General features: G+C 40.7%; 1 long non-coding RNA gene across 1 annotated transcript; it reads left to right on the forward strand.

The window, feature by feature from the left end:
* Positions 1–9,240: 9,240 nt before the first annotated feature.
* Positions 9,241–14,468, forward strand: LOC311525819. Its single transcript, XR_014712865.1, has 2 exons — positions 9,241–9,658; positions 11,890–14,468. It is a non-coding gene; the product is annotated as an uncharacterized lncRNA (long non-coding RNA).
* Positions 14,469–14,749: the final 281 nt, after the last annotated feature.

Below are 14,749 nucleotides of genomic sequence, written 5' to 3' on the forward strand. Positions count from 1 at the left end.
TGGTGAGTCTTTCTAAAGAATTCCACATTCTCTGTTGATACTTGGCTTCGTGAAAACATTCCACATTAACCATTATACAATATTTCTAATAGTTTTCTCTTGGTTCTTGTTCCCTGTGCATGGCTGCTATCTTTTCCCTATCCTTCTACTATCATGGAGTATGGCACTCTAGCACAAGGAAGACTTCTTTACTAATGTAGCGAGATAAAAAAAATCATATTATCCTTTTTTGGAGGAGGGGAGGGAGGGCTGGACTTCCCATGATGCAGGGAACTGAACCAACAACAAATGATCTTTCGCTGGTGTATCTGTCGATCCTCTCATAAAGGTAAAAGTGTATTGTAACATAATGAGTAGTTTGACAGTAAAAGTATGAGCACCTTTAATGGTCATGTCACTTGAATGTATAAATTCAGTACAAAACTAAAAGCCTTTTGAAGCCAGGTTGTTAGCTTGGACAGAAGTAGTGCTGATGCAAATTACCAGGTTGAGAATACAATTTGTTATAAGATAATGTCACTCAATAGGTCATGGGAGCTCTGAGTAATGTAATGTGACCCTAGTATGCTGTGACCCTTACTAAGGGAGGACAAGCAATCTTGACCTTAAATGGTAACTTTTTGCCTATAGGTGTGATACTCATGAAAAAACAGGATTTGTTCTATTGTATTTAGCATATTTTGGATTGATGCTATGCTTGGGAGTATCTTGAAAAATTAGAGTGTTGTCGACCATGATAAATGTGAGCTTTCCCTTGAAAGACTTCCAAGAAGCAAGACAAGTTACCCAGAGACAAACTGCCAAAGAACAGAGTTATGACAAAATCCATAATGCAAAGTTAAAGGAGCCATAATAGAAGTTCTTTTTGCTAACAAATGTGAGAAGGGAAATTTACAAGACTTTGCAAACAACAGATAGTATAGGAAAGAACTGAAAAAACTGCTAGGATTTTCCCCAGGATTGCTAGGATTTTCTCCACCCCCCGCCCTTTTTTCCTATAATGTGTTAGATCATGAAAACAAATAAATCAAAGTGTTAATCAATATACATATCTTTTAAAAAAAGTGAATCTCTCTCTAAAAGAAAAATTAAATGTGAGTGGTGGCAAAACATTTTATCAAAGGGGCTAAAATAGACACGAGGGAATGGGCTTGGAAAAAAAAATAATAGTGGCCTTTCCTTTGCCCAGTTCCAGAAATTAATCCAGCCTGAACCTCTAAATGGTCTGGAATGTTAAGTTCTTTAGAGTGTTATGTTTCTATACCTGTGCATTCATAACTGCTAATGTATCAGTCGTATTTGCCATATTTACAGCTTGACTGGACATTGCAAATACCAGTAATCTCTGCAATCCATTCTTGTGAGATTTCCGGTCAAAAATTTTAAAATTCAATGTATTTGGATAAGTTTCAGGAAAGCACATGACCTTTTAGCTACTGTTGATAAATTATATAGTCAATTGCTTGACTGCACTTTGGTTCGTTATGAAATATACCCAAGAGACCAAATAACCAATACCAGTCAGGTTTTTTGCTAAAAGTCAATAATAGTATAGTACAGGAAAAAAGTTTCTGAATGATACCAATTTCTGGGAAGCCATCTCATGCAGCATTCCTTCATTCATCTTATACAAGTGTGCTCCCAAAATTACACATTTCTGTGTTTATAAGATGATTTTACAGACTACAGAATCTTTATATGTTATGAAAATTCAACCCATCAGTTTGTCCTTAACTTGTTCTGTACCTTCCTTATGCTTGTTTTGGGACTAGCATTCCAGGTACTTGTCCATGAAGGTACCTCCCCAGCTCGTACCAGAGCAGAACATTAATATATTTTGCTATTGACAAATTTCTTATTTTCTAATGCCAATGGTGGCTTCAGCTTTGCAAAGTGTCATGGGATACTTAGCATAAATGAACCGGATTATAATAAGACATAGGCCAATTCAGGTCATGTAACTGCTAGAAATATAATGTTATACTGATATTGTGTGCTTAATGCATATTAATATATGTGGTGTGAATAATTCACATTAATGTGATAGATATAAGCCCCACATATATTGAGTTTGGGTAGTTGCCTTTTGTGAATTGCAGTCATCTTGCCATAATTGGGCATCCTTCCTTCATTTCTTGAGAACTAGCAGCCTAGCAAATTATGTCTATTTTCTCTCCCTAGAACTCTGTGCTACCGATTCCATATTCAAAATCAATAATACTAATTTTAGAGATGCATGAACACTAAGAGCTCCTTTAATTTTAATGGTGTTATTCATTGTTACCAAACTCTCGTCTGATACGTGTGTGCTTGCTTCAGCACATTGAGAGACTTGCATATGGACATTGTATCCAATTATTTTGGGATTTGAAATGAGGAGAATCCTGTAGTGGGTCAAACTACATTTACAATATATTGTATAGGTTTCACAGTGAAAGTAGCTACATGATTGGGGTATGTTGTGGAAAATATAGATAAGAAAGAAACACAATAACTTTCATATGAGGCTCAGCACTAGAGGTGGTTGAGCAAAAAGTATGGGTAAGTTTATTCACTCTTTTATCGCAATCTTCTTATGTTAGAAAAATCTTGCAAAGAATCTTGTCTGTTTCGGGGTTTCTCATATGATTGGTTTCCACACAGGTCAGATGCATCTTCAGAAAAGCTATTTGTGTGATGATATTGTGCTTCCACTTCTGGCCTGTTAAAGGTAGTGCCCATAAGTATAGATATTAAGTATAAATATTAAGTAGGAAAAAAGTTAATAGAACACTTACCGATTCTTCAACACAGTTTAGTAGAAATTTGGGTGAAGGTTTATGTCTTCTGTAAATTATTCAGATTTGCTTCATGCTTCCCTACTAAAAAATGCAGTGCTAAGCAATCTGTTTTCCCAGTGAAGCCAAGGAAGAATTTCTCTTACCAGTAATAATTGTGCCATTAGCAGGGACAGATTACCTAAGGGAAACAGAAGGCATATTACCTGTGAAGAGAAAAGGATTATCCATGGAAAGTTAATCAATCAGACTGGAGACTAGAAAGCGGCAAAAGCAAGCTGCGATGGAACAGAATGTAAGGACAGATTCTAAACTGGAGTAAATCAGTATAGTTCTTTAGATGTCAATGGGAATACACAATTTACAATCACTTGAGGATCTGGCCTTCTGCCTTTAACTAAAATGCTCAAAATAATTTAGTGAAATTCATATCCTAACAGTATGTTGTTTGAAATATGCAATTGAGAGTCTTGTTTAAAAGGAAAGTGTGGGAGGTGTAGTTCCAAACTGGACCATTAGGAGGAGCTATTCATTCAGGCTCTTATCCAGGGCAATAATAAGACCACCCTAGAGAGAAAGAAGTGTACGGAGAAGGAGCTATTGGTCATTCAGCACCACTCTTTTGGACAGTCAGATAATTCCAATCTAAAGAGCAGTTCAAGGAAAATCCAAGTCTGGAATTGCTCTGCAAAGAAAAGAAAGACATGTCAGGAAAGTTAAGCAGGAAGTAGAAGTTACTGTCAGTGACTGTTTGGGCTATTGTATTAATGTTCTGTTCAGCTCCCAAGAGCATTTCTGTGCTTGTGTATTCCTCCCAACCCTCCCTTTCGTTCTGAGTGCAACGCAAGTATGCTTTATGGATTATCATAACAAATACATAACAATGAAAGTAATGTCAGCTTGTCGTCAACGCCTCAAAACACCTTTGGTAATAAATGTCAATCAGATATCAATGCTAGATAAAGATGTATTTCATCTTGGCAAATAACATTTGACAAGTCAGAGAAAACTAGGCTTGAATTACTTACTATATAATCCAGGGTCTGATTAAATCAGATCAGAATGTTCAGTGAAAGTTTATTATTAAAGATCCAATTTGGTAAAGGGCAAGATTGAGGGTTAGTGCTCTGCTCTGGCTACAGGATACAGCAAGAGAAATTCCAGGAAAGAGCTGTGACACAGATGACCTTTCAAGTAAAAATTCCTCCAAATACTGTCGTCTTGAGGTGAGTGGTATGCTGACAATCCAATACCAGGCACACAATGCGGACCCATTTACACCTACCTAGTTCTGCTACCTGACCCACAGGGGAGCAATGGTGGTTCTTACTCCCTGCTTCTCCTGAACCCTTCCGACCCATGAACTTAGACGGGAAGCACAGAGCCTGTATCCCATACTCTTGGCATGTGCTTATATTCTGGGCAAGTCCCAGCATGACACCCACACAAGGTCACGTGGTGGCTTGCATCCCTTTATTCCTATGAGCAGTCACATGTGATTTAATCACAGTCAAATCCAAATTATGTCAGTACAGGAAATTTACCTGATTAAAAGGCTCAATTACAACCAGACTTTGGTGTATTGTTTGGATCTTCCATTTTTCAGTGTTAGGATTTAATTAATTCTTAGGATGATGATGATTTGTTGTTTGTATTACCATAGCACTTAACCATGGACCAGGACCTCATTGTTGGGACTGGTGGCAGGCTTGGCCACGTGTGGCCTGTGTGCACTGGTTGATTAACAAGTTATAGTGTGGGGGTAGAGGTGATCAGGAAGTCAGGGTCAGGCAGAGTTGGGGTGAAGCCAGAGTCTGGCGCAGAAGCAAGCAGGCAGTCTGAATCATTGCTGAGGCATCTCCTTGCGGTGGCTTTCTGGTGTATATACCAGCATGTGCCAATCATTTGGCTGTGGGGCACTGCCACTCAGGCCCCACTGGGCAGTACTTCCTGCAGTGCCTACCTTCCTAGTGGGAACCCAGCCTGACCTTCTGGTGGCAATGTGGAAGTGTCAGCAACCTAGAACCCCCATAGTCTCAGGTTCGAGTACTGCAGATTCTTATACCCATTTTGCTAGTTGTACAAACACAGAAAAAAAGACTGCCTCTGCCCAATTATATTATAACTGTTTGCATCGCCTCGATGCACGGGTAGCAGGGTGTTTTGTAAATAAAATGATTAATTATTGGATTCTTTGGACATAAAGCTAGAGAAATCCAAATCATTGTTCTGAGGAGAGCAGGCAGGAACACTTAAAAGAGGAGAACCTACATCACAGGTTAACAACTGTGTAAACCACAAGACAGGCATTAGAAACAATCCTATTGTAATTCAAATTTTGGTAAGGTTAGAGAGGGTGAGCGTAAATGTGGCACTGCACATCGTAGCTTATATCTGCTTCAAGGTAGATGTGTCTCGACCATAGTAGAGTTACAGACAAAAATGGTGATTGTTTCAATGTAAAGGAAAATAAGCAGTGATGATGTAGACCTAGTAAAGCACTGTGTTTACAGAAAAAGCAATCACAGGGTGAGTTCTGTTGTAGAATGAGAAAAACTCAAGCTACAAAACTCACTGTGAAAATTAGTGTCCAGCTTCTCTCAGCTCACCCCCCCCCCACCAAAAGTCTCACTCTTGGCATCCCCAGAGATAAACAGAGAAGGGGTGCAATACAGAGATAACATACACAGAAAAGATTTAGTAGGCACCTGATATTATCAAATGAACCATGTTCCTTAATTAATCCCGTCTGCTCCAGGGGTTCAAGTTTATATAAATTGTTTGCAATCTATTCAGACTTTACTTCAGCATTACATAATAAAGTGGGCTAATAGGAAGTGTAGTTCTCAACATCGTTTTCCTAGATGGGAAGGAGAATATTCCAGGGAAATACAGAATCATATGCTACTAAAATTTGGCACAATTAACCACAGTAAGCTTCCGCAGACAGAGAAAGTCTGGAAACACTCCATAAAAGACTAAAAAACACACTTCTAGCCTGGGTGTTTTAGCAATGAGCAATTCTGACATATTGGATATCACTGATGCCAAAAGACGTACAGATAAAGTCTAAGAGTGAATACTGGAAATGAAGTTAGAAGCTGGAATTGGATAAACTTGTGCCTGATTCAAGAGTTTGACTACTGCTTCCCCATTATTGGGCTTGCATTCTGCTTTAGACTCGACTGCTGGGAAGGAAAAGATTACACAAAGGACAGAAGAAAAGGACCACAGGGTGAAAAATCCAATGTAGAGAGGAGGTGAAGGGAGATTCATGGTGTGGAGACGGGTGATACGTAAAACTTCTAATGTGTTACTTAACTATGTGAAATACCATATATTGGGCATCCACTTATACTATCCTAGCCTTTTGGGTGTGTGGGCTTCTTCTATCCCTAGAGCAAAGTGCATGCTGCTTTTGAGGGTGTGTATCTTTTTTGAGCTTGTTGGACATCTTTTCTGTCAAACTTTTTTTATGTCAAATTTCTGAGCACCTCCACTTGTTTTTTAAATAGACTTACCTGGAGGTTGCAAGTAGAACGGGCAGAAATATAATAGGTTTAAATCACATGAAAAAAAGATCCTCGAACTTTTATTGCTTTCACAGAAACACAGACAACAAACACAATACACAAAACAGCTTGATAAGACAAAAATCAATCACGTGATGAGGCTAACCCATTGCTGTTAGAAACGTCTATTTTAGTTAAATTCAGGTAGAAGGTAACACAGATATGAAAATGTAGAAGAGGCTGGAATGCATATAATGAATGAAAATATCCCAGTGATCTTTTTGGGAGACATTGTTTAATCTGGCACACAGATTCCCAAAATAATTATTTCCTCAATAATATATGCAGCTGGTATAGAAGGCCTTTATAGATATTTTGTGTGTGTGTGGCTTTAGTTCAATGTATCCTTAAAATTTCATGTCACTCACAATAGTGGAGCATGAAGAAGAAGCTTCGTTCAATTGGTTTAACTTGCAAAATATTTGGAATTAGTTGCCATGTTCTTTTGCCTTTACACTTTAAAATCTTTAGAAGTTGATGGCACTGAGCACTCCCTCAGAGAAAGGAGGTGAGAGTTCTCAGCACCTCGTAGGTGTGGGTCCTTCCTTAATCTACTATAATGAAAGACCAGTAACTTCAATTGAAAATACAGGTATGTTATATGTTGTGACGGGGCAAGGCCAGATGGCTATAGGAAAGTAGTGGGAGACAGATATATTAGCCCCAGGCTAAACAAATCCCTTTAACCAGGGTAAGCAAATGGCAGTTGCTCCAGGTCAATTAAGACACCTGGGGCCTAGTAAGATCCTTCCAGAAAGCAGGGAAGATACTAGGTTGATTGGGACACCTGAAACCAATCAGGGGCTGGCTGAAACTAGTTAAAAGCCTCCTAGTTAGTCAGATGGGGGCGCACGTGTCAGGAGCTATAGGAGGAAGCCACGCTGCTGGAGAAATGGAGCAGTACAAACCATATCAGGCACAAGGAAGGAGGCCCTGAGGTAAGGGTGACATAGATATTGATGAAGTGGGGACTGCTGTGGGAAGTGGCCCAGGGATTGTACTTGTCCTGTTTCCAGAAAGTCAGCTACCAAAAGCTGTTACTGTCAGAGTCCCTGGGCTGGAGCCCGGAGTAGAGGGCAGGCCTGGGCTCCCCACTCCCCTCCCCGACTACTCACTGAGACTGGGAGACAAATGAGACTGTGCGAGGGAGGGTAGCTTCTCCTCACCTCCCTTGCTGGCTTAGGATGAAAATGGCTCAGTAGGCTGTGACCATTGCCTCTAGAGGGAGAAGGGCTATGTAGAGGGTCACAGTAAGCCTCTGAGGCTAGTGTAATCCTCCAGGAAGTATGGAACCCACTGAGACAAGGTTGGAGCTTTGTCACAATGTTGTCTTTTATTATTATTATTATTTATTTACAACACTAGAGGAATCTTCAATCTTTCATAAGGTAGGATGTGTGGGTTTGCTTAGATATAAAAATGGGTGGGTAAGAATTAAAAGGAAGGCCTACAAAAGGAGGATGTTTCTTATTCCATGATGTCAAGACAGAAATGTAGTTTTCAGCTCTTGATATGAACATGGAAAGAGACATATAAAGGACAGCTCCATGTACTCTGACTGTAATATGAAGGTGTAACTGTTCGATATATATTCAACAGTATCACTGACAATGGAAATTATGAAGATAACTGAAAAGCTCTTTTAAAAGATGGATTAATATTTTCTGCACAATTAAATGCTCCTACTCCAGGGCATTTGTTTAGTCAAATGAAGCAAGAAAGAAATGAGGTAATAGAACTATTTGTCAGTCAAAAGCTTAAATGGGGAGAGCTGAAATTATGAATTTTGTGCTATTGCAGATATATTTTATTAATAAAATCTTTGTGATCTTGTAGATACAATTTTGAAGTAGGAGAACACTGATTTTAGCCAACTCCAAGTAAATCTGATTTTTAAATGAAAATATTCAGAAAAGCAAATGCCTACATCTGAAATTTTTTTGCTGAAGCCCTAAAAACATGCAGAGCTTCTACCACTTTGAGACAAAATATGAAGATTTAGTGGAGTGCAAATACCCAGCTACAAACAATGGATTACACTGTGCACTTCCCTTGTTTAAAAATAAAACAAAAATAACTGTTTTCTGCATGTTTGACACCAGAGTATTGTAACATCTGCCATTACATACTGATCAAAACTCTTGGCTCTGTGCTTATGTATCTGGTTGGGGATGACATTTTTAATTCTGCACTAATACTTAATTAAGCTGCTCTGACAAGTAACTACATCTAATAGTCAGTCTACATGCCATGATGGACATGTAGGAGTGTATTCTTGTTAAAGATAAGCTTCAATTCATGTAGATTTGACTTCTTACTGGGGAGGCAGCCTGGGACTGATTGGTTACAAGGGAATGAGATTTGGAGAAATATAGGTCTATTTCTAATGCTGCCAGAGAGTTGCTGTGTGAACTTAGCATATCATTACAACATGTCTTCAGTTGCCCCATCAATGAAATGCAGATTATATTTAACTTTCTCTATTAAAGGCTTTGAGATCCCCTTTGAGAACCAAAGTCAGGCCAATAAAGGTTGCTGGGAAAGTCCCTGAATGACATAAATAGAATAAAAGAATACTTGTTTAAGTTGCAGGGAGTAAGAAAAAAGGGGAGGCCTGCATTCCTGCATTTTCATACCAGATGTTCTGAGAACAGGTTGTTTAGAGAAGGAGACACACTGTATCCACTCCCTGCTTCTGTTTCATGTATGTTCTGAACTCCTCATCTCCTGTTTGACAACTGGATTGATAAGAAAGTTGGGGAGGCATAACGACTTGCTAAAAGTTATATACAGTAGGGGATAGGTATGCATGCATAATAGAGAACTTTTAACTAACAAAGGGGCGGGGGGGGGTGGGGTGGGTTTGGGCTACTTCATGAATAATCTGTGACGCGATGGACCTGTCTATAAAAACCTGTTAGTTTTGCCTAGGAGGCAGTTGGTTCTCCTTGCAGACAGGCTGCTCTCTATTGTTGTGTGCACTCTTCAATAAAGAGCTTGTGTTTGGACCTTGCTGGTGTTGCCTGTCTCTCTGCGGTCAGACAATGAACTGTGCCGTCTGGGCTTCGAATCCTCGACAAATTTGGTGACCACGAAGGGACTCGTCTGACTCTCCGGTGTGGGATCAGACTCTAAAGCAATGCAGCGCGCATCCTCCGGCTTCAAGGAGCCTTGCCAGTGATCTCATTCCTGCATCGGCTATAAGGCGTGTTCTGCGAACCAACTGAAGCCCATAGAAATCCTGCAATGTCCACCTACCCATTGAGTAGGCTCCAGATCCAGGTCTTTGGGGTTCGAGACCCTGGAGAGGTAAGCGATCGCTTGATAATAAGAGTTGGGGATTGTGGGTTTGAGTCCCCTTTCCACCTAGGATGGGACAATTTGGCAGTAAATGCCTGGGGGATGCCCCATTTTCTCTGATACTCAGAGATTGGAAGGGAATCTCTGGAACCACTGGTTTAACTAAATCCAAAATGAAAAATTTATGTCAGGTTCAATGGCCAGCCTTCACGACTCATTTGTCCCCGACTAAAGATTGGACAGCCTGCGGAACCTTTTCCGCAGACAGGATGGATTCCTTAAGAGATATTTTGGTCGATCTTAGACCAGAACAAATGGATTATCTGTTTGTATGGTTTAATTATAAGCCAAAAGCAGGACGTATGGCCTTTGAAGCTGTTGTATGGAAGAATCTAAATCTCCTCCACCCTATGCCCCAGAAACTCAGACAGAAGATGAGTATATCCCAATGGGGGTACCACAGAGACGGAGCCAAAGAGCAAAGGAGGAGGTGGAGAAGACAAGGGAAAAGAATATGTCCAAGGAGCGGACCCTTCTGACTCGTCAAGAGATATCCCTGGAACTTCCAGGGAACCCTTTTATTTTAGGTCCCCTGCAACTTCAAAAGACATCCGATCTCCTTTGCGAGCTTACCCTGTTCCACAAGTTGGTGGGCAGCCTCAAATGGTGCTTACTCACACTCCATTTACAACTGCAGACTTATTAAATTGGCAGCGTTCTATGCCGCACCTTCGGGATAACCCCGAGGCGGTAGAGAGAATATTCCGAACTGTTTTCTCTATCCATTTACCCACATGGGCAGATGTAAATCAGCTGATGGACACCCTCGTAACTGAGGATGAACGTCAGAAAGTCAAAGAAAAAGCTGCAGCATTTCACCTAAGAATTCTTAGTTTCTTTGCAGCCATTTTTGAGGAAAATGGGCCCTTTTTCCAAAGGAATGCAATTATATAGTGGTAATTAATATCTTATTAGGCTCCAAGGGGCTGCAATAGGTGGTGTCTTCCTTTTCAGGTCGCTCTGTGTTTGACAGCAGGAGTTAAAAGTAAAAGGCAATCAAAAGTCTGGTAAAGTTTATTGTGCCCTTTTTAAAGTAAGCATCTTTAATCTGTGGATCCAGAAGGAAGCCGGGAAGCATTTGTTTTAATGTAAATTACCTAACTGATAAGGTAGAAGCCACTGAAACCGGGGCTGCCTATGAAACAAATACAAGAAAATATGGGTAATCCCTCTGTTTTGCCTGCAATTAATAAGTGTATTTGTATAAAAAGGAAATATTTTAAGCAACGACTGACTGCCCAGAAGGGGGTAGATCTATGTTCTTTTTGTCTTTCAGAAAATCAGAGAAAACTGATGCCAGCTGAAAAGCAATTCAACATATCATGAATTTACTGGCATAATAGGAATTATGTTCTGTGTTTTATGTTCTGTCTTGTGGTGTTTGTCTTGTGGCCAGAATTGCTGTGTTTAATTTTTCATAGGACCGTTTAGTTTAAAACTAAATGGAAGGGTTAAATCAAAATGCAGGTACTTGTTTTATTCAACTTGGAATACAAAGTGTTTGGATAATATCAGGAAATGTGATATACTAAAGTTTAATACATTTGCTTAAGTAAGGAAAAAAATTTCATTGTCCAGATCTTTTAATTGAAAAAGAATGTTGTTAAAATTCGCACACCAACAGTCTTTGGAAGCAAGGACGTGAAAGGTTACTCCACTCCCCATATTATACATGGGATCCTTCTGGCTACCTCAAATTTCTAGCCAGAGGGCTGGGGAGGGAGGAAAGCTATTGGACCCCAAAGGTTGTACCAAGTGGACTCCTCAAAAGTGGGTGTGCTTGTCCTAGCTTGTTGCTCCAAAGTTCAGTAATAAAGTCATTTTACTAGAAGGGTGTATGTGGCATACGTTGAACAATAAGACTAACGTGCTGTATAATGGGTAATGTATATGTATTCATTTTTGAACAAAGGTGTGTGAGTGGAAAGTGAAAGTTTTCTTTGCAGGTTAATAAAAGCTAAGAAGGGGAGAAGAAAAAGAATGAAGGACGAGCTAATTCAACGCTGTAGCTGGCAGGCTCGGTTCAAAGATAAGACACTGGCCTGCCCAAGGACACTACTTACAGCTAGAATTTGGCTGACAGCCAAGGAAGAGGGGGGCTTGAATGTGCCCAAGCAGCTGTGAGATCTGCAAAACACTGCCAGACATTAATGAAATGCATTTGGTCTCTGTATTTACAGGTGAAAGAAGTCCTGCTCCAAGGATCCTGAGCAAACCTGCTATTTGTTAAAACCAGGTGACTGGGTCTACATAAAGGTCCATCAACGAAAGACTACTCTGGCCCCATGCTGGAAAGGCCCTTATTAAGTCCTGCTGACTACCAACACTGCTGTGAAGTGCCAAGGACTGACTGCCTGGACTCATGCTTCTTAATGCAAAAAGACCCCTCCACCTCAAGATGACTTCACTTCGACTACTGATCAGCCTGTTCCTCCTTCTGGGTTTTTGTCTTTCCTCCTTTTGGACAGCAGGGGAAAGGACAAGGTGAAGTGCTAGTAACTTCTCCCTTGTCCACTGACAGAGCTAACCTGCATTGCACCGCTAGGGAACTTGACCTGGAAAAAGATTCCCCAGAAGCAGATGGCATCGGGAGCTACGCACTTTCACCCCACCGTGAACCGGGTGAATCAGAAGCAGACGACATTTGTGCTCAAGACAAATGGACTGCCACCCCTTTGGGCGACCTGAAGCTCCGACTGCAGATGAAAAAATGGATGGCCCCGGTTTTTAGCTTGGGTCCTTGTGTTTGTAATCTGTTTGTTATTTTTTATCTTTCTTTTTTGGTGGTATGAGGCATAGAGACTATAGAATCACACAGTCCTAACATATTGATATGCCTTGCCCATGAAATGAAAGCTCGCATGCCAGCCCTACAAAATACTTCATGCTGGGTGTGCTCATTAATGCCAGCTGATAGCCAAAAGGGTCTTCCCATGGTTCCTATTCCAGTGCAATGAATATGACCTGGACCCCATCCTGGAAGGATTCTTCAGACAATTTAAATATTACGTGGGCTGATACCGGCATCTCTGAAAGCAGGTATCTAATAGTTTGGAAACGAGTTGGTCAATGGTGCCTCTTTAAAAGAAGGGAAAATAGCCTTAGGTAATAGTGAGTGCAAAGCCTAATTAATGGCACTCACTTTGGGAGTAAGAGAGGTCCTAATATCTCTCTCCTGAATGGGGCAACCTCTTTTACGTCCGCATGGCATAGTTTCACAGGTAACAAGTGCAGTTTGCATGGGGAAGAACACTTTTTGTATGAAGGTCACAAATTGGTTGAGCATTACATTATAAATTGCACACTTGAGTATAACTTGCCAACTCATACTATGTGCTTATGTTCCACTAACGACTCCACAGCTAAATTCTCCCTCCTCCCATCTTGGACTGGATGGTACAAAATTATCAATAATACCTGGTCCAGAGTTATTCCTACCCTTTTTGGAGTATACTGGGTGTGTGGTGACAAGGCATACCTAGCCCTCCCTCCTTCATGGAGTGGCTCCTGCTATTTGGCTTGGTTAGAAACACCTGTAGTTTATCATGTACGACTTCCTAAAGGGAAAATCAGAAATGTAAGAGGTGCTGAGGAAGATGTTAAAGACTCTCGCCCCCTTACTTGGCATGCCCTAAATGATTGGACAGATGCTTGTGCGGGATTCGTCTTCTCCTGTGGAGGTGCCAACTGGTGTATTGGAAAAGGAGTCATGAGACTTCAGGGAGTGTTGGAGATAATGGCAAATACTACTGCCGAGGCCTTGGTAGATTTGGCAACCGAAAAAAAAAATAAACCTAAGGCAGATGGTTCTCCAAAACCGCTTGGCATTAGATATTTTGCTGGCCTCTCAGGGAGGAACATGTGCATTAATTGGGCAAGAATGCTGTGTATATGTTCCGGATGTTTATAACGCCACCTGGGAAAGAGCAAACCACCTTATACAAGTTGCAAAAGACCATGGAGGAGAGCGGGTTGACTCGTGGTGGAGCAATCTGTTCAATTGGGTTCCAGAAATAGGTGGCTGGCTATATAACTTGCCTCACAGTTCTGTTGTAATTATATGTGGCCTAATAGTTTTGTATGTTAGATTAAGATGTGGCTGTTAGATGGGTACCAAGCTCTGCCCTACCAACCAGTGAATATTTCTAAGTCACTCCACACAGAGACCAGTATGTCCCAAGAATTCTCCTATGGCACTCTAGGGACAAAGGGGGGACTGTTAGGTGAGAAAAATTAAATATGAAGCAGTTATGCCAACCGAACCAAAGTCAGGCCAATAAAGGTTGCTGGGAAAGTCCCTGAATGACATAAATAGAATAAAAGAGTACTTGTTTAAGTTGCAGGGAGTAAGAAAAAAGGGGAGGCCGGTATTTTTGCTTTTTCGTACCAGATGTTCTGAGAACAGGTTGTTTAGAAGAGACAGACTGTCTCCATTCCCTGTTTCTGTTTCATGTATGTTCTTAACTCCTTTCATGTATGTTCTTGTCTCCTGTTTGACAACTGGATTGATAAGAAAGTTGGGGAGGCATAATGACTTGCTAAAAGTTATATACAATAGGGGATAGGTATGCATGCATAATAGAGAACTTTTAACTAACAAAGGGGCGGTGGGGTTTGGGCTACTTCATGAATAATCTGTGACGCGACGGACCTGCCTATAAAAACCTGTTAGTTTTGCCTAGGAGGCAGCTGGTTCTCCTTGGAGACAGGCTGCTCTCTATTGTTGTGTGCACTCTTCAATAAAGAGCTTGTGTTTGGACCTTGCTGGTGTTGCCTGTCTCTCTGTGGTCAGACAACGAACCGTGCCGTCTGGGGTTCGAGTCCTCGACAGGAAAAATATTCCATTGGAAACTCTTTGGCTGGTTCTAGTCTAAAGTTCAAAATCCATTTATCCAGTTTTATCAATATGCTTAACAAACTTAAAGATCAATTATACAATTACAGGGGGGGAAAAAAAGCCTAATTCCACACAGTCAAAGACTTTTAATGATTTGATCTCAAATAGCGAGGTGGCCAAACTGAGCTATGTCAAATTGTGAG

The sequence above is a fragment of the Lepidochelys olivacea genome, assembly GCF_965140295.1.
Source record: "Lepidochelys olivacea isolate rLepOli2 genome assembly, chromosome: 9".
Lineage (NCBI taxonomy): Eukaryota > Metazoa > Chordata > Testudines > Cheloniidae > Lepidochelys > Lepidochelys olivacea.